Raw genomic sequence first — 27,505 nt, forward strand, 5'->3', positions numbered from 1 at the left:
AGTAAGATCAACTGTAAAGAGCAAACAGTCAGCATTTAAGATTACCAGATAAATGTGTTCTCCATCACACTAATAAATAAACCAAATAAAAGGAAATGATCATACAGAACCCTAAAAACAGACCTGGTAGACCTGTTTTAAGTCATCAAGTCCAACTTCTTTCATGATGATACAACAAATGATAGCCGCCTTACTCCCAGCACACACTTGTTTCTGAAAGATCTTTGAAGATGGAGATCCTCCAGTTTTCTCAAGGAGGCTATTCCAATAGTTACCATCCTGTTACAGACCTTCTCCTAAAGCCTAGCCCAGTTAAGCCCACTACTGTCATGTCAACCCACTACTGTCATTGTACTCATCATGGATGTGGAAAGGAAATCATTCTCTTCCTCTTTGCAATAGTCTCCTAAGTACTTGGTGGCTGGGCAGGGAGAAAGATGACATGTAATGGAAATAATGCTTCCTCACAGCTAGCACTTTATTTGGCATGAAAGTGTCTTTGAATTTCCTACAACAGGGCTTCCTAGGTCTTGCCTCAGCACAGCTAAGTACTGACCACAGTCTGACATCAGTTGCTTGACTTTGTACAGCATTAGGCCAATTTATTCTGGTAATTTCACTGTCTGGAGGATACATTTTGCTGTATGCAAGTTTTAGATCAGAACGCAGTAAGAAGATTGCTACAAAATCCGTAAGACTGACCTGTCCGGGGAGCCCCTGTGTTCCCAACCCTACATCTAAATTCCCAGCACAGGTTAGGAAGTTGTTGACTAAATTGTATTTGAACACGGCAAAGTAACAGCCCCAATTTCACAGGAATCTGGCCTCACTTCCCCATGGAAAATCATCAAGCAGTGTTTTTAATCTTTGGGACAGGCTTTGTCCCAAGGGAATCAGATTATTTACCCATCAGATGTGTGAGCAAAGAAGATAAAGAATGTGAAGTTATGGATCACAACATGCTGGCAACCACTAACACAAAGAGGTGTCAACACAACTGCTTTTAGAAAGCAGTATTTCAATTACTTTCTAACCTTCCTAGCAAAAAAAAAGCACCTTTTAAATTATCTTCACTCCAGAAAGATGGCACAAACTCTGTCATCGTGGGCATTAGTCATTTACTTGCTGCTGTAAATGCATGTAAAATTGGCTTCCCTCCCTTCACTGAGTCATGAGGATGCTGCTGGAGGGATAGATGTTTTTCTACTGTGCAAAACAGTATTTGTTACAGATTTTTACCTGGGACTTTTCCATCACTGGCCTAATTTTGTCAGTTAGAAAATCCATTCTGTTCAATATCATACCACAAGAGGGCATAAACATCATTTATCCCTTTCAGAATTACTAACAGTCTATTAAAACACTGCACGCTGAATAAAGCAGAAGCCCAAGACAACTCATTATATTGCACTTTGGTCATTAGCAAAAGATACCAGCACTGTTGTCAGAAGCAGCAGGAACCCCAGGCTCCAACACTCTGCCAAACACTACCTTGAATGTTTTGATTTTAAATGGGAAAATATTTTCCTCACACTGACTGTGTCGATGCAAAGATAAAAACATATACTGGGAAAGATGATGAAGTTCATGATGTGCTGGCTCCAGCAGGTATAAATCAGACCACTCTTGATTGATTTCCTGCTGTCGAGGCAGATATAATTTGATGATAATCTTGTTCTAGCAGACTTTTTAGTCCTCACTGTCTCAAAATTCCTGAGCCATTTGACATGACCTACCATTACCATGCTGCAGCCAGAAGGGCTACTGCAGCCTTTTCATGCAGAAATGGGAAGGATCAAATTAGGGAGAGTGTAATTAACTCTTGGGACCTTTTACTCAGGAAATTTTTAAGGTACCATTGGATCTTTCTCCCCCCTAATATTTCGCTGTCATTCAAAGAGAATCAATTCATTAATTCATTCAAGGGACTTCTGCAGCTTTTGCCATAGGAGAGATAATGCTAGAAGATCACAAGGATCCTTTCACTATTATAATCCAGCCCCCCAAAACCGTTCAGGTTCTACCAGCGAGAAGCCAAACCCAACCAGAACCCAGATCTCACCCAGCTGTAGAGGGCAGAGGGGACGTGGACAGTTCAGGGCATTGGGACAGGTGCTGGAGCAGGAATATGTCAAAGCCAGCACTGGGAATCTCAGCTCTACTGCCTTTTTTAAACAACCTGCACTTTCACCATGGAAAAGATTTTTGCTTTTGATGAGTTTCCTGATACATTATAGCCTGTGAAAAGTTTTTTCCTGTTGTTTGCTTTAAACTTTTTACCTGACAAAGTCATTACATCCTCTGCCACAAACAATAATTCCTTATTCACTCTCCCCATAGCGGTCTTGATTTTACACCTCTGCCTTAATCCTGCTCATTCATTTCTCCAGCAAGCTTCACAGGCTTAGACTGCCCAGTTCATAACCCAGGGCAACCTTCTTGCCCTTTTCTGCATCTTTTCTAGTTCTATTTTACTGCTGCATTGAGATGGGGTGACCGGAATTGCACTCTATTCAAGATCACCATGGAATTATGCAGTGGCGTACTGACATTTTCTCTTTTACTCTCCATCTCTTTCCCAGCAATTCTTAGCATTCCACTTGCCTTTCTGTCCTCAGCTGAGCACCAAGCAGACATTTTCAAAGAACCATCTGCAATGACGCCAGGACCTCTTTCGCAGGCTAATTTAAACCCTACCATTGTGCCTGCACTTGACTTTTACCCACATGGAATTTCAGCAGCTATTTTATTGCCCAGCCATTTAATATTGTCAGATTCTTCTGCAACTTTTTTTCCAGTCATGTCTACTTCTGTTTACATGGAATAACTCTAGACCATCAGCAGATTTTGACATGTCACTATCAGCTCTCTCCCTTATCCAGCTCTTTTATGAGTACATTGAACTGTGCAGGTTCCCAAGGCAGGTAGTTGTAAACTCCCTTCACTGGGAAAATTGCCCAGCTATTTGTATGTTCTCTTTCCTATCTATAACCAGTTATTCATTCAGAAAATAAACTTTCCTCTTACATCACAGCCCCTGGCTCCCTTTTATGCACCCCCTCTCTTCAAAAAAACTTTATTACACATGCAAGACACAAGTTTCCTCCATTCTAACTCCTGATAGCTCATGCAACCTGCAGCGTAAAACATCAGACTTGACTTGTCTATAATTCTGCTGGATCACCTGGGAGATACCTGCAGCACAGAAGCATCCCACATTTCATCCCTTCAGTACCAGGGCCAACTGAAATCCCAGCTCACCCGCGGTGCTTGTGTGCAAGCAAGTTCCTGTTTAAGTTCTTCTCCCACCTGAAGCTGACGGCCACTTGGCTGCACTGACCTGCTACCGTTCATTTCAGTGATTTCCTCTGAACCTCTTTTACTGTAGCTTGAACCTGAGGCAGCCCCTCAAAATTGTAACCAAGCTCTGGTGTAGGAAACCCCCAAATTGCTCAGCTGTGAACACAGACACAAGGAATGATGTAGCTTTCTGCTACACTGTTACCTGCATCCAGTCCTTCATGGACAGCTCAAGCTTTGCAGATGCTTTGTCTCCAGAACTGACTCCTAAAACGCTCAGTATCCTAAGGAAAGTGTTATTAGTGAACCAGAGCAATTATTTTGGATGCAAATTTGCACCTGTAGTAGTCGGAGTCCAACTCGGTCAGCCTCATATGGGGCACCCATTGCTGCAGCAGAAGCAAGCTATCAGGCTGCAACAAGGCTTTTACCATCAGTCAGATTCTACTGCCCATGCTGTTTGTCCTTCCTCCAGAGGTCAGACCATACCACTCCCCCTCCATCCAACCACCCATCCCACATGCCTCAGGGCTATTTAACTACTTAGCGGGAATGAGCTACAGCTGCACATTGTCCATGTCAGTCAACCCACTGCCTTGGAGGCAAGGCCACGGCTGCAGATTATCAGTGTTAATCAACCCACTGCCTTCATTCCTCTGCATGCACCTATATTTGGACTTGTGCAGCACATACTGCCCAGAAGCAATTTTCTTCCCAGTGGCATCAAGACCGGAGGTGTGCACCAAGGCATGGTCTAGGGCACTTGCACCACAGGTACTGGGCCAGTATAGCCAGTTATAGCCATACATGTGAACACTGCATGCGTAGGTCCAGCAACTGGCACAAACATCACTGTCAGTAAAGTGATTTTGGATGCACAGGCTTGGAACCACAATGCAAAATCCATCTGCAGCAAATCAAACCCTACTTTTTTCCTCATTCGAACCATACTGGTTGGTTATCCAACCATTTGCCACTTAACCCAGTGCTACCAGTCCCACCTCCACTGTAGTGAGGGGATGCCATGGCATGCTGATGCAGTTAGAAAGATTTTAAGGGATATCCTGGCCATTTAGAGAGGTGGTATCATCTCACAGATATTTTTGCTTTTTAACTTGAAGGCCATGCCCAGAGTCACTGCAACACGGCAGAGCCTGCAGGTTAGGGACATTGGTTTGTTCCAATACGGATGGCAACTCATTTCAGTTGTGCTGTGTGATAGGAAATGCTGTCCTCAGCAGGGGAGAATATGTGGTAGACTGCCAAGGAATAACCCAAACCAGTGTTAACCGCAGCAGGTTGCTCTTCACTTACTCCCAAGGAACTGTATTTAGCACGTGCCACTTCTGCACTTTGATTTGCTGCTGCCCTCTGAACTGACGGTAATTGCTGCTTCAGCTTTTTGTAGCCAGCTGATTATATTGAGCCAAAGTATGTCAAAATATTTAATCATTTGACATTACAGCATGGCAACAACACATTCAAGGTGTTTGGCTCCTTGTTTATATTCAGATGGAGGTATCTAATACTTGTAAAGTGCCTCAAGAATCTGGAATGAACTACGCTTAAAAAACCACGATTCCCTTGTACCTCTGGATACCTGAAGGAACAGAGTGGAAGCCGCTGACACTTTGATAGGTTGTGCTGAAAATGGATCGCCCACGGAAGTTTAGCAAAGGGGCTGAGCTGACTTATAAATTTGACCCCCAAAAAAAGCTTTAAAATTGTTTTTGTAAAAAAAAAAAAAAAACTTTACAATTGTTTTTGTTAAATGAAACCATTTAATTTTCTGAGCAGAGGCATTAGTAAAGCAGCGGAGTATTAATTGGTTTCAAGCATTTTGTGGCTTTTAAGCAAAATAGCATCATCCTGCGTTTGATTCAACACGCGCTTGGAAAGCAAGCCTGCACTCAGGCCACCGCAATATTCAGTTTGCCTCGTGTCTCAGCAAGTTACTCGAAGCTACTGTATTTCTAATGGCCCCTCTAAAATCACTGATGTTGAAAATACCGCAGAGTACCGTGACACCTATGACAGTTGTGCTTCTGGATCATTGTTCCCCCTTGATGTAAAAACTGTAAGGCCAGCAATCTCACAATACTGAGTGCTCCAGCGCGGACTGCCTATGTAATATCTCTAGGGCTACCCCTTTATGATATTGGCTACTCAAAATTTTGTATCAGCAGCAGCAATGCTGAAATTCAGCTGTTTCCAAAAGTACTAGGGGTTAAAGGAGCTGCACCATCTCAGGAGAAGGCCTGCAGGAACGAGTTGCACGGACACGATTGTCTGTAGGATGGGAGTATGAGTACATCCTAGATACATGGTGACTGTGATATTTTTAACTGGAAAACAAATTCACCGACTTTGCCAAGCCTGCGGATTAGTTGCTGGCAGGCTTGGGAGCAGAAATTCAGCGATACATGCTCACTTGGTTCAGAGTTGCTAACTTTGGTCCAGAGGAACTAACACAAGGAGTAGCATGAGGTCTCAATGATGTGCAATTAAGAAAGAAAGTTTTATTTTGTCCTTCACTTGCCAAGTGTCACCTCTCCTTTTCTGCAAGGCCTGCTCTGCAGTACCACATCTCAATGATATATAATTTTAAATTGTTTCCTTTGTGCTGCCTTCAGCCGATGGGAGCACCTCCCCGATAAACCACTGGTATTTGAACAAATATTAAAATTCAGTTTGCTGCGCTGGGTCCGGTCTCCATGTCACTTACTGATGTTGGCTTTTCCAAACTAACTGATGTCAGTGACCTCGACAAAGCCCTGAAATGAGCTGAAATCATGTCTAGCTGGTAAAATTCTGCATTCACATCCATGTAGGTGACCTCCTTTTGGAAATTACATGTTTATCCATGGCAAGCCAGACAGGAAGAAGGACCCTGCCCAGGAAAATGTGGGAGCAGTGGCTGGCAAGTTCTGAAGTCTAACCCCATCTACCTCACCGGGCACCAACATGGACTGGGACCAAATATCCACACTCTCCTGTTTCCAGATCCCTCCCTGCACAGTGGATTCAATGACACTGATGTATTTGATAGGTGCTGCAAGAATTGATTAGCTAATGTTTTGCAAGGAGCTTTGTAGCACAACATAATTAGCTAATGCTTGCATAGGGTTTTGGAGTGCTATATAATTTCTAAGTATTATTAATATCCTTGCAGGGAAGCTATCTAGCCTCAGAACTCACTTTGCAGCGTGCCTCTTGCAAATCAGGCCAGACTGAAACCAGGAATGATCGAATTATGTTGGTATAAATTCTGCCTCCTGCACAGTGTGGGCATACGGACCTTAAGAGCAGAAACAGTGAAACCCATCAACTTTACAGCTTGCTGTGGTCTTTGCTGTGATAGAAAACAAGCTGCTATGTGACTACATTATAAACCTGAAGACATAAACATCCTATAGGGACTACACCTAACCTGGTCAGAGAGGAGAAATGCTGTTACATGGTGCTGGAATTGTTCATCAGAGTGTATTCTTACAGTGCAGCACAAGGTAAATAAAGATAAGAAGGCAATACAACAGAAATTTAAAAGACGGTGGTGCAAAGTCTAAGCTGAAGAATCTTGATTCTCATCTACAGAACTGCAAAACTGACTTTGTCAGAGCTTCTGCCTATTGACAAAACCCCCACACAACACAGAGCATATCGTCTGAATCGAGTAAACTGAACCTAGCTAGAGGCACAGCTTCATGAGCTTTAGGGAAAAGCTGCATGTGTAGATATAGTCTGTCCCATTGGTTTGCAGATGTGCTTTCTCTGAAATGCTTTTCTCTTAAATACTTAGGTTGAAGTAGGCTGTTTGGTCACTCAGTCCTGCCAGAAGGGAAAGAATTGCCGGACTTGAGTATAAATCAGACCTGCCAAGGTAAATCACAATTGGCCGATAGCCCAGCTATTAACATATCTGAGGCCCCAAGCAGTTATGCTCAGAGGGTCTAGGAAGGATCTGGAGTGCAGTTAGTCTGATATTTCCTACTATTTTACATCTGAGTGTACGTCCTCGTTGCCCACAACAATCAGCTATGCCAGCTGAAATGGCAGATTTATACAGACAGACTTCTTTGTACCTTCTAGCAATGGGAAAAGATGAACATTGAATTTGTCCTAAATCGTATTAAATGGAACTGACAGCGAAATAGAATCTGCCATTCTATTTTTTCCTGTTGGATACTGATCCTGTGAACATGCATAGAAAGGAAGTTGTATCCTGCTCTCTATCATATCAATCTAATTCTGGATTCAAAGCTTTTGCTCCAGATACTGACTGGTATAACAGGATCAGCTTGACCCACAGCCTTTACAAGGTTGACCTTCAGAGCAGAGCTTCCTGAACAACCATCCCGCCTTCTCTTGAGGGAAGAAAGATGAAAGTGAAGAATGGCACCAGGGGGCATTTAGGAGGTATAGGAAGATAACATTAGCAAAGATAAAAGACATCTTGCTCAACTAGCATCTGGGAACTAATTAGGTGTTGAAGGAGCCATTGAGAGAGATAGAAATTCTGTTTGTCTAGCCAATTTTAACGCAGCCAAACAGCCTTTTACTGTACATCCTGCATGGATAATTTATGATGGCTAAGAAAAGATGTGCCCTGTTCTGACTTTCAGTGATCTAAAGCTAAAATCTATTCCGCGGTTTGAGGCAGCAGACTGCTCTTCACTAATCACTCATCCATTACTCTCATATCCTTGAAAGGAAAAATGCCCAGGTCCAGACTGAGCTAGAGCCACCGATAACAACCCACATAAGGCACAGTGAAGTTAGTGCAGAATCTTCCGAGCTGTTGTGGATCGGAGCTGGTATCTCCACGTGGTGCCACCCTGAACAACTCTGAGAAGCTAACTTGGGTCTAAAAGCTGTGTAATGGTAAGATCAGGCAAATCCGTGCTGCCTGGGACCAGAAGAAAATACCCCATATACAAACACTGCGTTGACAAGACTTTACCACTTCCATTAGCTCAGTTATCTCTGAACCACACTTTGTTGCAAAGGACAGACTAGCCTGTGAGGTGCAAGGTACTCCCTTGTGTATATATCCTTTGCAATGAATGGAAGTCACTCCAATTATTTTTCATTCAGGGCAGTTGCACTGTAAAAGTACAAATGTTCATTTCACACATTTAATGTAGAGGGCTCAGTTCAGCTCTGCTGTTACATCGTCGTCATTTTATTTGTCTCACTGGAGTCAACACTGGATTTATATCAAGTACTTTTTCCACAATATATAAACATGATAGTTTCTCAGAAACACATATGATTTTTTAAGAGGAATAAACATTTTTTTTTCTTAAACTCATTCTGAAAAATCCAGAAATATCTTCTGCTGTGATTGGAGGTGAAAACTTTCAGAGACAAAGCATGAATATTTACTACTGATATCATAAAAACTGGTACACTGGAATACCTGAAAGAAGATCCTTATAATGGAAATTGTCAGGCAAACTGTCACCTCTGCCACTTATTTTACCTCTGATAACAAGCTCTGGTTTTCTGTTCAGGCTCTCATGACCATTAGCGTGTAATGCTAAACCACCTCATCCCAAATAAGGCTGGGAGATGGTTTTTGCATTGTGCTGTCCACCCACTTCAGAAGATAGAGTTGTTTGTGGTGAAAGCCCTGAGCCTACTTTCTAGAGCAGCACGACTGTCACCCGCTAGTAGCCCTGACTGTCCCGGTGACTCTCAGCAAAACAAGCACTCCCAATCTCCCTTTCTGCTTCTGTTTCTCATTCTTTACAATGGCACTAACGCTACTCATCCTTTTTTATTCCAGTTCTGCAGGGCACACACGGATTCTTACAATGGCCATATGTGCACTGCTTGGTACAACGAGGAGCCTGACCAAAGTGGCAGGTCCAGTTGCCACAGTTAATGCAAATATGCAGAAAGTTACCACACGCCATGCCCCCAGCTCCTGGGCAGCTGGGGCTGCACAGAAAACTCCAGCTGTACGGAGCCCAAGGAGGGGTTGTTGATAGTGTTCGTTCAAGCAAGCTTTGGCACAACCACTCTAGGGTGGAGAATGGCTCGCCTTGAAGGCCTAACACCAGCCTCACCTACTCAACGGGCTGCTGCCATCACTGAAGTATTTTCATTCTATGTAGAGGAATGAAGCTGGGTTAATTAACATTGATAATATACAGCTGTGGGCTGGCTTCAGGGGCGGCGGGTTGGCCAATGCAGATAAGGTGCAGCTGTGGCTGGTTCTGTGAAGAGGTTGGGCAGCCAAGGAAGAGAGAGGAGGAAGAAGCAAAGAGAGGCAGAGAGAGAGTGCGTGCGCGCGTGTGTGCCGCTGGATAAGGAGAGACTAGGAGAAGGCAGCAGAGGGACTGGCATGAAGAGTATGCTGGTATGAGATAGCAAAAGACCTTGTTGCAGCCAGCTAGTTTGGAGAGTGCTGTGACAATTCTGCATTGCTGGTTTCTTATATATGGAAAGATTTCAGAGGGATCTAACGTGCCCCTAACGCTCCTAGTAATTTACAGCAAAATTATTGTTACCCTATATATTAAATGTTCTACCCAGAATCATAGAATTATTTAGGTTGGAAAAGACTTTTAAGACTATTGAGTCCAACCGTTAACCAAAAACTACCAAACCATCGCTAAATCATGTCCCCAAGCACCACATCTACACATCTTTTAAATCCCTCCAGGGATGGTGACTCCACCACCTCCCTGGGCAGCCTGTCCCAGTGCTGGACACCCTTTCAGTGAAGAAATGTTTCCCAGTCTCCGACCTAAACCTGCCCTGGTGCAGCCTGAGGCCGTTCCCCCTTGTCCTGTCGCTTGTGACCTGGGAGCAGAGACCGACCCCCCTGGCTGCAGCCCCCTCCCAGGCAGCTGTAGGGAGCGATCGGGTCCCCCCCGAGCCCCCTCCTCTCCAGGCTGACCCCCCAGCCCCCCCATCAGACTGGTGCCCCAGCCCCTGCCCCAGCCCCCTGCCCGGCTCTGGACACGCTCCGGCCCCCCAAGCTCTGTCTGGGAGTGAGGGGCCAGAACCAAGCACAGTTTACCATGGATGGGCTCATCAAGTATCTCTTGTGCTCTAAGGCAGCTTGAAGGGGATGGGGTGATAAAGGATGCTACTTGTCCCTGGGAAAGGGAAAAAAAAAATCAACGCCATGTTACTCTGGTTTTCTGGAGAAAATCAATCCCATGTTACTCTGGTTTTCTTAAAACTAAGATTTCATTTATAGTGCTACACACATGGGGCAGGACTGTAGGCAACACAGTGCAGCAGGGTTTCTGCAACTGCCTGGGCAGCCTGTCCTTGCCTTTCCCATGGAGGTGAGCACAGAATGGAGGAAGGGGAGCAAAGAGCCTTGGCTGCCTCCCCCAGGCGCCAGCAAACAGAGGAGATGGATCCAGCACGAGATCGGTGCAGCCGCCATTCACAGTCTGACCCACTGCCTGCCAAATGAACCATGAAACTGAGGTCCTTCCCCATCGTGAAAAAGGCAGGGGACACTTCTCAGCAGCAGGTCTCAAGGATCGGTGCCACTGGAGTTCTGTGAAACTTCCAGCTCAAATTGCCTCTGCGGTTTGAAATGGAAACCTCTTCTGTGCTGAAACTGTCAGGCAGCTGCTGCATTTTCAGCCTGGGTCTTTCTGACCTTTCTGTCCGAACAGCTGAGTTCAGTGGAATATTGTCTGGATTTTTCATCTATATAACAGATCACAGACAGTTTGACCACTTTAAAACAATTTGCATCCTTCAGGATGACAAATGGTTTCTGTTATTGAATATATGCATAACTGCTACTAAAATTGTATTTGAAATGGTTACCAGGGAATACAATTTTAGTCCATACCAAGGACTGAAAAGTCAAGAGAAAATGAACAGAGCATGTTTTAATCAGCAGATAAGTAGTTTTCCAGCTACTATAAATAGAAAAGGCTGGAAGAACGCATCCGACAAGCAGAAGAAAGTGTGAGGAGGGTAAAATTCCACAGTGTTTTGGCTTTGGACTTTAGAAGGTAGTGAGTATGAGATAGTGTGAAATACAAAGAAGCCTTTGTTGTTTACATCTGAAGTTTAAAAGTGGCACAGTGTGAATAAACAAAGGATGTTCCATGAAACACTGCAGCAGTGATGTACTCACTCCGTTTGAGTTCCAGAAACGGCATGTAAATAGAGGCATCGTCTTCTTGTATAAAAAGAGAAGGAGGTAAACTTTAAAGCTTGCCTTCCAGAAAATCTCATTTACCCAGATCTTTAGGTTTTTGATAGGCTTTTAAGTGGTAGAAAACACACAAGCTTAATACGACTAAGATCTGGATCATTTAGCATTTGCTTTCAGGTTGGTTAAGCTTCTTACTAACGATAACAGTACACATGCTTTTGGAAACCTGAATTAGCTATTTGTTATCTTTTCTGGAAAAACAGTTTCGCTCTCAAGCACTGGGATAATATCAAATAATTTATTTTTTGCGCAGACATGAATAAACCATACTGCCAGGATAGCTCCACAAGTTAACTGATCGTTTTACAGGAGGAAGCATTACAGTCATCGATAAGGACAGAATCTAAAGACACATAGATTTAGTTAGATGTTTGGAATAACGCATCACATTGAGCAGTTACGTAGCGTGGAACATGAGTCAAGTTAGTTACAGTATCTGTACACACCTTTCAGTGCAAAGTTCCCCCCATATTTGACAAATCTTTCATCAAATTTGATTTTAATTCGAAATATTCTAACCTATTCCTACTGCATACAGAGAGAGTAACTTTTGATGAAGTTAAAAAAAAATAAAATTGCTATGGTTTGAATTTGCTGTATGTGAGATCTACACTGGAGCCAGCAGATGAAAACACCTTTTGAATAAGCATGTACAATCCTGAGAATTTCCATACAGATAGGGTAGGTTTTGCTTATTTGATGCTGAAACCAACCAATCTCAGAGAGGAAGACAAGGTAATGCTGCCAGTCATACACTTTGTTTTTATTGTAGCGAACCCCGTGTAGGAGAGGTAGCTCAAGGTACCAGAGACATGCTCAAGAGGTTGGCAGGTCTGATAAAAGCCTGATGGGAACCCCCATCCCACTGGAGTGGCACCTAAAGGACAGAAGATGCCTCTTCAGGACATCACAAATGTCGCTGTGACACCTGTGCATCAGACAACAGAACTGAAGCCCCAAAATCAGCCCATGTAGTAAACCAGGCAAAACTGATAAAGCACTAAAGGGAAATGGGCACAGCTGGGGTCAAGCGGAGGCACTAAATCCAGTGCCTTTCACTGCATCACCTTGCTAGGGCCATCTCCAAACCTACATTCCTCTGAAATCAGCTCAAAAAAAGCTGTCTAGGAAGATCAAACTGCTGGTGAGTTACTAATACAGTTGCACATGACAAAATAATACACAATTAATTCAATTTCTCTAATCCTTATCCATCTACACAAAATCTTTGGTGAAGATTTTGGTATGGGCTTCGTTTTCATAGCAAGTTGGTTCACCAAGGAAAATCTAAAAGCTTTCAATTATTCTTCAGGCATTACTTCTTGGAGTGAGTGGCCTCGAAAGCAGATGGCTTCTCCTTCCAACCCCACAGACTGAAAGCACAGTGATGCTCCTGAAATCTGCAAATACATGGCAAAGAAGTCAAACTCTGGATGCTAACTAGAAAAGGAGAAAAACAAGCTGCACCCTTTGCAAAGCAAGCTCACTTCAACAGCCCAAGCTCTGTGTGTACTTATTTACTACAATTACTTTCCTTCTACAGTTTTGAAAATGGGTTACTTGTGCCTGCAGCAGAACTATTTTACCAGAATAGCGGGAAAAAAATGTGCTTGGCCAGAACATCAGCTGCAAAACCAGTATAGTTATTTCATGCCCTCTGGCAGCTGCCAAAAATGCTGAGAGTACAGCAGCACACGGGGAGGGGCGAAAACAAAACCCCTCCATAGGGAAACAGGGCAAATCCTACTGCCTTGGCTCCTTCACGCACCATCCCTGAATGAGCTGGTCTCTGTAGCTGTGCTCAGACCACTTCCGAGCACAACAGAGAGCAACTGTGTGTGCAGGGGGCCCAGCCAGCTATCTTTTCATTCCACGTATGTCTGATTACCAGCAGATCTGTTTCACGAGCTACGGTGCTTTTTTTTTTCACAAGGTATAGTGATTTCCGATTAAAGAGGTGCACCTTGGGCTTACAGAAGAATAGCAGTGTAGGAGACCTCCAGAGCTTCCTCAACTTGTCCACCTGCCCCAAGCTCCACCTGCTCCTTCCTGGAAGAGTTTAGATACAAACCGCCCTCATGTATGTGATCGGCAAATCCTCACCACAAACATACCCCGCGGGAGGGTCCCGGAGGTTTGAATTAGATTCACAGTCAACAAGTTAATTTGTCAGTAAGCTTAGAAAACACAAGCCCATTCTGGACTTCAGGATCAAATTCCACTCATTGTGTAAGCCTCCTAGCATCGACGGAATGGATTGATGCGTCTGAAAAGGAGATTTGAACTTGGCCATTAGTAAAGCAAAATGCCAAACTGATTGTGGCTAGATAGGAAGCAAAGAAAATGCAGGGAATGCACTTTACATTTCAGCGAGAGCCTGGCATTTGCAGCACATCCTTCTCCTGCCAGCTACGGAACAGCAGTGACTTGGCAGAGGTTTGATAGCCAGATGTCATCCTCATCTGGTTGTCTTGGCTCGGGCTGCTTCTTTGAAATGAACAGCAAAACAGAGCGAGTATGGGGTCTGCCTGGTGCTCCTTGCACAACAAGAAATAGAAGTAGGAAAGGTCTTTTGGGCAATGCTGTAGCCCCCCGAATCTGGCATTGCCTTGCACCATTTTGTCAAATTTACAGCCCTCACCAGGCGCAACCTGGGAGGCAGAATCCGAGTTAACAGGCCAAGAACAAAATGGGATGTAAGGATTTGTTTGACAGCTGTCTCTCTTCGGGTGATGAATACAGAGCAAATGATCTCCCTGCACACTTCCCCAAGGCAGCTCTGAACGCACTTCGGCACTTGGAGCCCTGGGTACATTTCCCAGCGATAAAATGCTGCAGTTACATCTCTTTGTTCAAATGCATTGCTGTGTCTCTCCACTGCCGTAAATTTTCCGTTGGTGGTTTTAAGGAGAGCAATCATTTGTTTTCTGCATTTCTGTTGTACTACCCTAAACAACAGCAGGGAGAAAAACATCAGGGTAGTCCCTGTCTAAAACCTGCTGGTGTTCTGGTTCATCGCTCTTTAAGCCAGTACAAGCTATTAAAGATGCACCCATAAATACGGAGGTACGCAGCCTGTCATTACACATTCCTCCTACCACATGGTCCTTCAGCTACACCAGAAGAGTTGAACTAATGGGCAAAAGTTTGCCAGGGGTTTGATGTGGCAGCTAAGTCACAAATGCCTTTAGACCCAGGCAACAAAAGAGAGAAGCACATACCATTCTCACTAAGACCCCACGTGACTGACCTTATATCAGAAGGAGAATTACTTTTTAAACTGAAAGCCTGATAGCGCGCGTGTATGTTTGTATACACATCAATATGTGTGATAAGAAGGCTGCTTTGTGGCAAAACCTGCCAACAAACCCATTTTTTTGTCGCCATCTGCTAGGAAGAGAGCAAGCACCTGTTAGGAGCAGCTGCTTGAATGCAGAATGTAGGTAAGAGAAAAATCAGTTTCATTTTGGAGTTGGCCTGCTGCAGGTAGCACATGGCTCTCACCAACAAGGATGCCAAGAGGTCCTTTTTAAGCTTGTCCTAATTAGGAAGTGGCTAGCGTTACGAAATCTCAAAACTGTTCATTTAGGTTATTATGGCCAGTAGAGAGGAACAACGGGGCTCCCCCTCGCCACCCCCCAAAACATTTCCCCAGCCTCTGCCGGTGTCTCTGCCCTTCCCTCTGCCTTCCCCTTTTTTCAAAGCAAGAGCAGGGGGAAAGCTAACAGCCTGTTTGGAGACATCGTGTGTGGCTCTGTGCCTCTCTTGGCATTGCAGGCTGCACCAGGACATGTTGCTCCAAGGAATCCCAGCGTTAGCAACACCCCTTTACTCCTTCCTTCAGCTGCTTCCCTCTTGCTCCCTCTTTACGTCCATCTCAGTGTGGGTACTTTGAGGGTTTTCGGAAAAGGAAACAAAAGGGTCTCAGTCCAAGTGCTCGCTGTGATCAAGGCTATAGGCACCAACAGATGCCAACCCTGCCAGGCTGTCATTTCCCCGGGGGAGCATTTCCCAGGGTCCCACCATCTAGGCGACTTGAAGTGGGCAGGAGAGACACATTAAACGATTTCCCATACTCTTCCATGTGATGCATCCAAGCTCACCAGCCAGTGTGGGCTCTCCCACCATGCCTGACACCACGGATGGTCTCAAATCTGCTGCCCTTAATCCATGGTTATGGTACCCTGTATTTCCACTGCAGAAATAAAGTCACTCTGTTCGTTCTCTCCAACCCTCCAAGCACAGACTGGGTCTGATTTTCTTCAGCCAGCGCCCACAGCCTTTGTGCCCCACAGCCGAGCTTGGCTCACACAGCCCGTGTGGCACAGCCACTTGCTTTCTGAAAGGGGCCACCCCAGGGTGCAAAAGGGCTTTTGTTCTCAAAAATCAGCCAGCCTGCAGGAGATCTTCCTGTTCCTCTTTGCCACATAAGACTACATCTAATAATCATTGGGGGAGGTATAACAGCACTACAAGGAGCTCCTGTCTACATCTAGGTACCAGCAACAGGAGGTCAGTGGATGGGTTTCCCTTGCTCAGGGAAAATTTGCAATAGGCACCAATATTTAGGAGTCCTTTCAGGCCCAAACATCTTCCCTTTTTCTCTTTTCCTCTTTTCCCTGATTTCTCATGTTCTTTAGCCTCCATTTCTTGTCTCCCCAACCCCTTTTTCCACCTGCCCATCTTCTCATTTGCCCTGTGCCACCATCCTGTGCCATGAGGATGATAAACACTTGGCTCACATAACCTTTTTATAAATAGCATGTCCGACTCATTCAATGTTAGAGATTGATAGTTTCTTAAGTGGCAGCAAAGAACTGGTCTAAGGGTCACAGTGTGCCCAAAGGTGAAAGTACAGAGGCTAATGCACCAACACAGACACTGTCTTGAGAAATCAGGGATATTCCCGAAGTGTTTTTGAGGCTTCGACCTCTGCGGTCTGCATTACAGGTCAGCTGGATCAAATGCTGATCAAAAATAAACCCCCCAAACCCCTGATTTCTGTATGAGAGAACACCCATCCAGTTTGGGCTACGAAAACAAGAGCAAGTACATGAAGGCTGACAGAGAAATAACATTTATTCTGCTCGTAAAGGAGTAAATTTGATCTTGATGCAATGAAACACACATAAAATCACACAAAGCCATCCCACAGAGTCATTTCTCTGTACAAAGCTGCACTTTAAATTGTGTGGTTTAGAACAAATACCTTCGGTCAAGCAGGATATTTTTTCTTAATGCAGATTTATATCTGTAAGTACATCTGTAAGCATATAGATTCATGCCTCCTGGGACATGCCTAATGGGTTCTGAATTCACTCTGGCTCATTTCTTTGTAAAGCACTGGCTATACGGTGGGAGAATTGAATAGGGTCTTTCACTGATGGATGTCTTTTCATTTTGAATTTAAATGTACAAACTGAGATCACGGCTTATTATTGCCATGAGAAACAACAACAGAAAATGCAAGAGCCATAGATTAGGGAGTCAGTGACACCGAAACGTTCAAGGACAGGATGAGCTAATTAATGTTACCCTCTGCCCTCTAAATTAGTCACATATTTACTTAAGTGCTTCTGCTCACCACTAGCCGAAGGGCAGTGATGTAGGAGCGTGCATAGAGGCTAACTCCGGCTGCCCTAGCTCCTTTTAGTCAACAAAGCCCACCTGGTAGCGAGGTGCCCCTCCTGTTTTGTGTGCTGTGATTCACTGCTGGCTTTGGGCTGCTAGAGAGGAGCTGGGGGTGTTCAACAGCTCGGTGCTGGCTTAGCGTGTAGAAGAGAATGGGAAGAAGACATTACAAAGAGGGGTGCTGAGCTCAGCATTACGCTTCATGAGAGCAGAAATCAAAGGTGTCTATGCCCAGACATGGAAGTATCCCACCAGGAAAGCTTTCCCCTAGGTACAGCTAAAGAAACACAAGCTAAATCGATCCTTGAGAGCAGCCCAGGTGCCAGTGGGGCTCTACTACAAAGCAAACGTGCTTGGGGTACCCCAAAACACTAAAATATGAGTATTCACCACATTTTCAGCACTCACATGCACTCAGATGAAGAACCATCAAGTCGGGAAGAGCTCAGTCTCTGAAACAATCTGGTGAAAAGTCCTGACTCTCCTGCCTTTTCAAAAAAATTCCAGCAACTGAAAGGGAAAAAAGGAGAGGGGGGGAAGCCTTGTTCATGCTGTTACAGTTTAGGAACTGCTGGCATCCCTGTCTCCGAAAGGAAGGGGAGCAGAGAGCTGACTGCTCAGCAGCTGAGAACGTGTGTTCTGGAAGCAGCACGCCTGAGCAGATGGTGAAATGATTACTGCCAGTAAATGTTAGAGCCCTCTTTTTTTTTTTTTTTTTTTTTTTTTTTTTTTCCTAACTTGAATTCTGAACAACAGGGGAAAAATAATTACAAAGGATACATGAAAGCAGCTTGATTTCCTTTCTTTTCTTCTCTGAAAGTGTGTGTGTCTTGTTCCTTTCTAATACCTGACACTGCAAAACTGGATGTTCACTGGGCTTGCCGGATTAAAATCTACCAACAAGCACTTTGTTCTGGGGAGCTTAACACGGCTGTTGTACTTAAAGCTGTGTGTTCACTGGGAAATAAGGAGGTGCAGGATCATGTGCTGTGTATACAACCTTAGAAATGACGTACAGGGAAAAGAAGAAAGGTTGTAACTGTTATAATGTAGCCTGTGGGTCAGTCTCCAAACAGGCACGGTGCTAGCTTGTGGCGTTAGGAGGAGTGCTGGGGCTAAGCCAGGGGAGTGATGCTTGGGCTACACCTCTCTCACACATCATCAGGTCGTTTTGATTTCCCCCTGAACCCTTCCTCTGCCAGCCCCACTCCGAGCTCTGCAGGCTGCAGGGCCAGGCACCTCCCGGCAGGCTCCTGGACCCAGCTCCCTCCCCGATGTGTCCCAGCAGCCCTATGCAATTTGTAATCCCATTAGCTCTCCTGTTCCCTTCTCTCTGTCCCAACCCATTCCTTTCTTTCCCTCTTGCACATCCAATTTCTTTCATCTTTGCCTTGCAGCCAGGCAGCCCATCCCTCCTTGCTGCACTGGGTGCCACCACTTTCAAATCCCAAGAGAACCCAGCTCCCAAGTTCGCCCAGAGCAGCCACCAGCCGCCATGGCAAGGAGCATCCCTCTCGCTTAGGTAGCCATGGAAAGCATGCTGCAGCAACGGGGTGAGCAGCCGGAGCAGCACCACACTTACCCCGCAGCATCTTTTGAAGGCTTCAGCTGTTAAATGCTGTGACATCTCTCCCAAATGTGTGGAGGGGTTTTTTTTGGTGGTTTTTTTTTTGTTGTTGTTGTTGTTGTTTGTTTTTGGTTTTTGTTTTTTAAATGCCTGTAAATTAAGAAAAGCTAGGGAAATTTCCACGGGGAGATTAAAAAAAAAAAAAAGGCACAACATGCGCAAAAGACGCCCCCTTAATGAATTTCAGATCCCTGCTCTGCAGCAGGGAGGGACCAGGGATCCTTGTAGACAGCCTGGGAGAAATATTTTAGTATTGAAAACAACATGTTTTTCTCCAGCTTCCTTCTCTGAACAATTTTGGCCGGATCTTTAAAAATATCAGTCTGAGGAGGCAGAAAACTGGCATGGAAAATGTCACCCCCCAAATTAATGTTTGCTAAAGTATCAATCAACTGAGGAAAAGGCTTCTGAGAGAGGAACTGTCAGACATCCCTAAAATGGGGAGCATCCAGCTCCACCTGAAAGACTGAGGTTGGAAGAAACTTCTTCTCTTTCACCCGTTCACTGGTTTAGCAGTCAACTGCTGTTAACGCAGAAATATATTTTTTTTTAATGTAGCAGCATATTTTTTTAATGCAGCCATTAAAAGGTGACTGGCGGGGGGGTGACTCCATCTAACTTCTCCGCAAGAGGCACCTCAACAGCTACATGCTCAGGACCTCCCACATCACCCAAACGTAGGAGTATGGTCCACTCCACAATCCATGTCAACAGAAAACCACTTCCAGAGAGTTCAGGCCTAAAATTTGCCTGCTCATCCAGAGGTGCCTATACTGCTCCACTGATTACGGAGGGCCCCCTCATTTCTTTATTCTTGTCTTGGGGGCTGTGGTTTGGTGCCAAAATTTCTGACAGTGACTCCAGGTCAAAGCAAATCAAATCTGAAATTAGAAGACTGAGACTTCCCTGGGTATTTCTTTGTGACAGCCTAGGAAAAGGAATGGTCAAAATCTGCTCAATTCTCAAAGATTATCATCACCATTATTATTATTATCATCCTCATCACCATCATCAATAAACTCTTCATTAAAAGTCAGGCATGATTTTTGAAGGTGAAACCTAATAGTAGTTAAAGGATAAGATTTTAATTCCAGTTATAATAATTTTGAGGCTTTGTAGGGATATTTTCAATTACAATCACAGCTCTTATCCCTCAACAGTTTTCAAGAAAGAAAAGAGAGGAGTAATTGAAATGTTGCATCTTCATTGAAAGACTCCACCACTTACCAAACAAAACTGAAATGAAGGGTGCCAAGAAAGTCAGCAGTGGACGATTGCATGAACACTTCTCTCCTTGAGATACAGCACTTGTATCAAGGACATTCGCCATGAATAATGACAACAGCAGCATTTGCCTTTGTAATTCAACGGTATTCAGAGCCTGATACTCACATTCTTGCTTAAATAGTAATAGCGTAAAAGGAATCAGACAGATGCTGGTCCTTGTAGTTGGGCAATACCAGCTTCTGAGTTCAAAGGCTGAGCATTTTAGCTGTGTAATAATGGATAGTATCACAAAGCATCATGTTGAAAAGCAAATGTCCCTTTACACCAAAATACCTTGTTCCCACAGAGCATGAACCTGGCTGTCTCCTTCTTCTGCACTGTATCACTGTGATTTGAGGAAAAACACTTGTGACACTTGTGGGATAGCACTTCATGCTGACTAGGGAACAGGACTGGTTTGGGGCTGCTTTTTTTAGTTTGTTATTTCAGCTAACTGAGAACATTTAGATTTAAGACCAACAGCAGCAAACCAGATTACACGGGACTACTTTAAATGCATACCTGATACACCTGAGCATTTCTTGGCTGATCAATAAAATAAAAATCAATAGCAACTGAAAGAAGCGTGCAAGGGATTTAATTCCATTTAAAAATGACACATTTTCTATGTGATCTCCATGTTTACCAGGAGTGGCAAAGAACCGGCCAGGCCCAGAAGCAGCTCCGACTATCAGTTTTGTTGTTCTGTCTTCAAACACATTTGCTGACAGCCCCCTCTGCTCGCCCATTAAAAGCGTTTGCCTTCAGCTACTGAAGGTTTCTTATTATATTCTCTGAGCCCAGCTTGGTGAAAGGCAAATACCCCACAATTCCTTCTTTATGGAGTTTATAAAGTGATACCGTGTTCACCAAGAACAAGGCCAAACCGTACTCCAAGATCTCTGTACAACCCCAAAGGTGTGATACCATTTTCATGATTCCCCTGAGCACATTTAAGGAGCGCGTAAAGTGAATGTGCCGGCTACGGCTGTCTTTACAAACACATCCTGCCCAATGCCTATTTCATAGGATTAGAAAGTGAGGCTTACAGACCTTATTAAAAATATGACCAAAAAAAGTTGCTGTTAAATCCTTCGTGTAAAAATTAATTTGTGATCCCACAAAGCCAACACAAGATTTATGAGTGTGTAGATGAGAGGTTGGGGCAGGCCTCTCCCCTGCCTGTGCTTCTATTTGCCCTCTTAAAAAGATGTTACAACATCTCTACCTACAGAAGAGATGCTTCACATCTAAATTATGGAATATGAGGACACTGATCGACCTCACGAGTATCTCAGCCTTGCCTGACCTGGTGAGGAGCCTCAGGAGATGCAACCAAGTAGACCATACAGCCTTTTGCTGGAAAAAGTGATGATTCTCATGCCAATCTTCCACTTTCCTTCCCTTTTAGTAGGGCCTGTAGCAACAGGAAAAGGGGGAATGGCTTTAAACTAAAAGAGGGGAGATGGAGATGAGAGATGAGGAAGAAATTCTTCCCTGTGAGGGCGGCGAGGCGCTGGCCCAGGCTGCCCAGAGCAGCTGTGGGTGCCCCATCCCTGGCAGTGCTCAAGGCCAGGCTGGACGGGGCTGGGGGCAGCCTGGGCTGGGGGGAGGGGTCCCTGCCCGTGGCAGGGGGTGGGACTGGGTGGTCTTTAAGGTCCCTTCCAACCCATGATTCCCACCCCTCATTGTAACAGAAAATCCAGAAAGGCTGTAGCTGACCAAGCTGTGCATTACAGAAAGGGTAATCCTGTTACCTCTGCAGTGACCACAACCAAGCAGCAGCTCCTGGGAACGTAAGGAGGTATTTTAACTTTCAGCTGAGCTTTGCTCTCCACCTTTATCTAGTTAGTGCTTCTGGGGCACTTTGATAACCTGGGGCAAAAGATGCAGTATGAAGCTTAAGAGTAATTCCACATTGGCCTATCGTACCTAGCCTCTTAATGAGTATAATTTATAGAATTCCACTAACATAAATGCATTCCAACCATTCCTACCCCCCCAAAAAGGAATCAATTGAGGCAAAATGGTCCATGACAGGAAAGAATGAGAGATCGATTAAATATTTAAAGTGTTACTGTAAATGAACAAGACACACAAGCCAGGTCAGTAATGAGCTTCCCTCTAAGCCACTGGGAACCTGCATTAACACTGCACTTGACTCCTCCAGGTCTCTCCCATGCGCCAGCCAAACTCTCACGAGTTGCCAAGCAGACACATCATATAAATTGGTGTGTTAGGCTCTGTCTGTCTGTCTGTCTGTCTGTCTGTGCGTGTGCCAGACGGAAAGACAGGATTTTAACTGCTTCTGCATTTCCAGCACAGTAAAATAGGAGAAGACAAGAATCAGAAACAGGTTTCCTTTGGATCGGGGACTGACTTCTAGCAACAAGGTAATCAAGTTCCCATAAAAAATGCTGATTCTGTAAAGAAATCTCACAAAACATAGAATAAACGGATTATGTAGGTTGAGACCCCTTACTGTTTGGAAAGAAGAGGTGCTGCAATTAACACTCACTTCACTGTGTTTTCCCAAAGCAATTCATTATATTATGTGTGTAAACTGTGTCCTGTACTTAGTATCGTCCAGCCACAGAGGAAAGGCCCCAATAAATAAAAAAACCCTGCAACTTAACACAGGTGACTAACATGATGGCCTTGGTTACTGTGACGTTTATGCTCAACTCAGACTGCCAAGCACAAGAAAGGCAGACCTTGAGTCCCTAAATACTCACTATACATAAGTACACGTAACGTATCTGGTGGAACACTAAAAACCATCACTTTAAGTCATATTAGGATCCATGGGAATTTCTAAGAATGGACAGAGTTAAACACTCCTTTGTAATTTTCTGGAAAATTTTGACTGAACAGCTCTGTTGTGACTTGTAATACTAGAGATACTTAAGTATTTGGTTTTGTGCCAGATGGGAAACTATATGTGATAAAAGTAAATATGCTAATTAGTAGAAGGACTCTAGCTAAAAGAAAGATCACAGGAAATCACCCTAAATTAGAGCAAGATTAGACCCAAGGAAGATTAAAACTAGAGTTCTTGAAGGAACATTCTCAGGACCAATCCTGTTTCAGATGTTCATTCACTACCTTGACACAGAATAGAAATGAGATGACAAAATATGCAGATGCAAAAAGCCACCATGGTATCACCCAGTTTGCACAAACTTTTGCAAGTCATCCTACTGTCCCGCAACAGAAGCAGCCACATTTCCAGCTTTCCTGATGGATATTTGGCCAATTTTTTCTCATCTCTGACCATTCTCACTGCTCTACTCTACATCCCCACCAGCAGATCTATGTTTTGTTGAAGGCCATCACCCAGAACCAAGCACAGCAAAACATCTATGGCTTTGTGAGAGCTGAATAAAGCAGGTTTAGTGCACGTGGTGGGTAGGTTAACTTTATAAATATATATCCTAGGACATATTTGCATGCTTTTCCAAGAACACAGAATTTCTGGGTCCCATTTACCCCACTCATCCTGAATCTATTCCTGTACAATAGCCTCCTAGCCTTGCTCTTTTCCACTCCAAACACATGCAGTTAAATTCGCTTACCTAAACCACAGCCCTGTGCAACTCCATTCAATGCCTCCTTCTACTTTGACACAGAATAAATGTCAAAACTATTGTTAACTTCTCTGACTATGGCTTTCCAGCAGATTTCATACAGTCTTTATCGTAGTTTCGTGTAGAACTTGTTGCCTTAGCTTGCTTACAATAATGTCATGAGGGGCAGTGTCAAAAGCTTTCTTGCACAAAGATAACATAACACCTACTACCTCTCTTCTGTCCACAGGGCTTTTTATGCTGTCACAGAAGGAGATTAGATTAGTTTGGTGTCATTTGTTCTCAACAAGTCCATGTACACTGTTACTTAGCTCCTTGTTATCTTCTGGGCTCTTGCAAAGGCTTTGATTATTTGTGCCAGTGTATTTCTAGGAATTAACCGAGAGTGGTTGATCTCCACATTGTCAGGTCCTCCTTTCACATTTAGTATGAACACAGGCACCAAATCTGCATTTCTTCAGCCTCCCAGTACCTCATCTGCCTCCCGCAAGTTCCAGCCACTTGTAACTGCTAACAGCTCGGAGATCAATACAAAGAGAATTGGAATATCATAGAAAAACAACCAACTGATCTTGAAGAGTGGAGCACTCAGAAATGGATTAAAATGGAAGACTTCAAATCCAGACATGAAAAGCAAGCTCTTCGGCTATCCGAAAAAAAAAAAGAAGCTAAGAAGGAGAGAAACACACCCACCCCATTTTCTTTAATAACATTTGGTATGATGATCATGAAGTTATCACAGCTTCCTTTGCTATCAGCCACATCTACTCTAAGGGAACTAAGCACCCTTCCTTTCAAATGTTCTGACTAATTAACATAAAGAAGTTACATTCAAATATATTGTTCTCAACCTATACTTGAAGCACACTGTGTCTACCCAAATAACTCCATTAGCTCCTGCAAGATTGTTTTATTCAATTATATCCACAGAGTTAATAAAACATAATATGCCATATGAGCAAATTAAGCGGTGCCACGGCATGGGCAGAGGAACTCAATCATCAGTACTGTTCAGCTTTTATAGTTGCCCATGGCGTGCTTTTAGCCCACGCCGACTCACACTCTTTCCTACACTTTCCAAGAGTGGTTTCAGAGAGCGTGGGCCAGGGATCGTTCCCAACAGCAGTTTGCAAGTAGCCACCCTGCTCCTGAAAGTAAAGGACTTGAATCGTATGGATGAAGCCAGCCTCTGCCCTTCAAGCTTTGCCCCACTGACACAATACACCTACGAATAAGACAAGTGCAATCCAGGGATGTGATCATTCAGGAAGCTCGAGGAGAGAGAGGTAGGTTAATCATTTCCTCCCACGACAAGGTATACCATAGCAGCCTGCTAGCACGACTGTCTAGAGTATTTCCTACATGGTTTGTTCACATTACAGAACTTTTACGCAGCAGAATTTCAGAGGCTATTTTTGGGCATCTCTTAATCCCTTCCACATTAGCACTGCTGTGTTTGGTTGGGGTTTTTTTCCACTTGTACATTATCAAGGAGTTTAAAACATTACTCCATTAATTCATCTGCTCATGACATGAGCTTGGGTAAGCAGTCTTAAGTCATTTTTCATTTTGATGACACTTTGGCTCTGGTATTTACACCCATCTTCTGCCATTAGATGATACTTGCAGCTAAGTCCTTCAGAATTATGTGATTTCCACTTCCATGATATCGGTAAGTCTTATGAGCTGATCTCCACTGTTACTGAGTGCTCCCGAACCACAACCTGCATCAGTCTACCTGAGTGGCTCCTGGCAGGTTGCTGCCTTGCCAAGATCTTGGGATAAAACTGCCTATCAAAAGAAGCTTTTTTGGCAAGACAGCTGGACTTACCCACAGATCTTATATCCACAGTCCTCTGACCCTGACCCTCTCCCCCTGCTCTTTGACAGCAGAACATTATACTTCACTCCAGGCCAATTTGTCCCATTTTGTGGGACACTCCACTCAAATACTTGTGCTGCGTCAGGGAATCTGCAGCCTTACTCTTGCCCCAGCCATCCATGTGGCATACAGCACACGACCATATATCTGGACATGAGGACATGTTAAGCAAAGTCGCAACACAGATTAAAATCTCACTGTGTTTGTCATGTTGGAGATGAAAAGCTCCTGGTGTAAGTACATCTCTAACTCTCCGTGGTTTCAACCTCCCAAATCATCTATTATCAGCTTCATTACACTGTGATTTTGTAGTGGTTGGCATAAAGAATTAGTCCAACAGGCAGTGACTGACAGCTTTCTTCTAAAAATTTGTACCATCTGGCAAAGAAGAACTGCCATACTGTGTTATCCGAGTCCTCTACAGCATTTCTGTACTCTGCCCAAGGCCAACGAGCAACCAGCAGATGCGGACAGGGTTTGCGAGAGAATCTGAACCACAGATGTAGTTACACCGGCCACGAAGAAATGTAGGTGGTAAATTAAAAAAAAAATAAAAAATTAAAAGCCACTTTTACTCTCAGATAAATGAAGTTAGGAAACAGCCTCCCAGTGGGAATGGCTGAGAAAAACCTCACTAGATATTAAATGGGACTCGATTCGCTTGTGGGAAGGATTCAACGATATGGTTGCCCAGAATAACAAGGAACCAGATTAGCTGAACTAGGGAACCTTTTCCAGACAAAAGTTTCTCTCCTTTTTAAACTATGTACATGAAAAATGCAGTGCTCATTTCTGAAAGGAAGATGTGTTTCCCTGTACCTCTGACATGTATACAGGACTCTCTTTCCCATCTGCAGCAGTTCAGAGACCCATTTAATGTGTTAAACGTTGCTAAACTTTGTCACCTATGGCATTTTTCAGCTTTTGAGTAGATGAAAAGGCTTCTGTTCAAAAAGAAAACTGCAATATGTGCTGCATGAAATGCCAGCTGGGGGTGGAAGAGAATGTAATGACGGCAGATACTTGATTTAGCTCTGCATCAATAAAACATCCAGATTTATAAGAGAGAATGTGATGGAAAATGTCTTAATGGAACTACATTTGTAACAGTACATTGGTCCATTCACCTGTAATTACTTCAAGGATGCTCTGCTCTATTCCTTGTGACACCAGCAAATTTAATGTGGCATCCTTGGCCTTTCTTATTTCACCACTAGCAAGTTCATACATCAGATACATGTGCCAGCTCTTGAGCACATACTTCAATGAAGCATCATAGTATCAATACTTCAGCTTTGTGAATGCATAAGGTGTTTCTGAATTTCCGTGTTAAAAAAAAGGGGAATTCGCATTGACAAGAAAGGAGTGATGTTTACAGTGCTGGATAGTGTGTATCCTTGCAAACAAGGAGTTAAGGATCAAGTCTTGAATTCCAACTTAGATCTCACCCATTGAAAGCCGTCACTGAAATCAGCGGGCCAAATAATGAACTTCATGGTTTTCAGGCAAACTCCCACTGGATTCAGTCAGGAATTAAGACCCATAAGGTTTGTCCCAGCAGCTACTATAAAAGCTTGTCAAGATCTGAGTAAGGACTTCCATATCTGGCTCTTCTAATCGGGTCAAATTTTCAAAACCTGTACTCCCACTTCTCCTTTTTGTATCATTCACAGTTGTACTGAAGCTAACTGGGTTACCCTCAGCTGTTTTTTGACTACTCATCTGTGGGCTGTTAATCAACAGCAAACATCATCAGGTCATTTGAATTGATTCTGTTCTCTATCAGTCAGAGCGGATGAAATGACACATAATAAATGGTTCCCTTCACAGAAACTGTTCCTTTGAATGTACCCAAAGAAAGATTGTTTCTTTTCACTGTAGTATCTTAGCAAAAGTGCTTTTTTTCACTTGCAACTTATAAAAACTAACTCAGCCTCAATATCCTTGGAGATTAGTGAAGCCTCATACGAAACCTCATGTTACTTAAAAAAGAAAAATGACTGTAAAAACCA

General features: G+C 43.9%; 1 protein-coding gene across 2 annotated transcripts in view; it reads right to left on the reverse strand.

Annotated features, from left to right (window-relative positions):
* MSRA (methionine sulfoxide reductase A) overlaps nt 1-27,505 on the reverse strand; it is a 293,463-nt gene that overhangs the window by 1,823 nt on the left and 264,135 nt on the right. The gene's annotated exons all lie outside the window — the stretch shown is intronic.

This window comes from Falco cherrug, chromosome 6, assembly GCF_023634085.1.
Source record: "Falco cherrug isolate bFalChe1 chromosome 6, bFalChe1.pri, whole genome shotgun sequence".
In the NCBI taxonomy this organism is placed as follows: Eukaryota; Metazoa; Chordata; class Aves; order Falconiformes; family Falconidae; genus Falco; species Falco cherrug.